We start from the raw sequence: 1,201 nt of genomic DNA, 5'->3' as shown, positions 1-1,201 counted from the left end.
TGTGTGTGTGTGTGTGTGTGTGTGTGTGTGTGTGTGTGTGTGTGTGTGTGTGTGTGTTTTATAAATCAATCTATCTACCTACATTACTCTGTTTGCCTGTCGGTCTGTCAGTATATATGTTTGAATGTATGTATTATTTGGACATGAGATAAATTCGACGTTATAACACATCTGTAACATACACAGAGAAAAAGAAAAATGAAAAATTCTATCAAATGTGGGGGACTTAATATGATATTAAGGGTGATTTTGATGACACCGTCACGGTCGGAGCGGCAGTGTATGTTCCTGCATGTTCTAACTTCATTGAAGTTTGACAGGGTGATAAAGACCAACAATTTAGACACAAAGGTGTCAGCAGTTTTTGAATGGGAGAGAGTTAGGGTTACTTGATTATATTGGCCCTTAGTATTTGTATGTACTTTACCATATCGACCCTAAAAGGATGAAAGGTCATATTGACCTCAGCGGGATTTGAACTCAAAATGTAAAGAGCCAGAGTAAACACCACAAGGAATTTTGTCCATTATACTAATGTTTCTACCAATCCAGCACCATTAGGACGATGATAGTAGTGAAGATGATAATGACGATTTCAAATTTTGGCACAAAGCGAGCAATTTCGCGGGAGAGGGCTGGCTGAGTCGATATCATCGACTCGAGTGCTCAATTGCTACTTTATTTTATCGACCACGAAAGAATGTAAGTCAAAGTGGACCTCAGCGGAATTTGAACTCAGAACGTAAAGATGCACGAAACCGGAGTGCTAACAATTCTTCCAGCTCGCCTCTTTAATGATATGAATAATAATCCTTTCTGTTATAGACACAAGGCCTGAAAATTTGGGTGAGGGGGACTAGTCGATTTCCTTGACCCAGTGTTCAACTGGTACTTGATTTATCGACCCCGAAAGGATGAAAGGTAAAGTCGACCTTAGTGGAATTTGAACACAGAACGTAGCGACAGGCGAAATACCGCTAAGAATTTCGTCCAGCGTGCTAATGATTCTGCCAGCTCGCCGCCTTAATACTACTACAAATAATAAACCTTTCTACTAAAAAGGCCTGAAATTTTTGGGTAGGGGACTAGTCGATCCCAATTCCTAACTGGTACTTATTTTATCGACTCCGAAAGGATAAAAGGCAAAGTCGATTTGAACACAGACTGTAAAGGTCCGAAAACCGCTTCATATTATGCCAAC

The sequence above is a fragment of the Octopus bimaculoides genome, chromosome 10 (assembly GCF_001194135.2).
Source record: "Octopus bimaculoides isolate UCB-OBI-ISO-001 chromosome 10, ASM119413v2, whole genome shotgun sequence".
Classification (NCBI taxonomy): domain Eukaryota; kingdom Metazoa; phylum Mollusca; class Cephalopoda; order Octopoda; family Octopodidae; genus Octopus; species Octopus bimaculoides.
Note: the sequence above shows the minus strand (reverse complement) of the source record.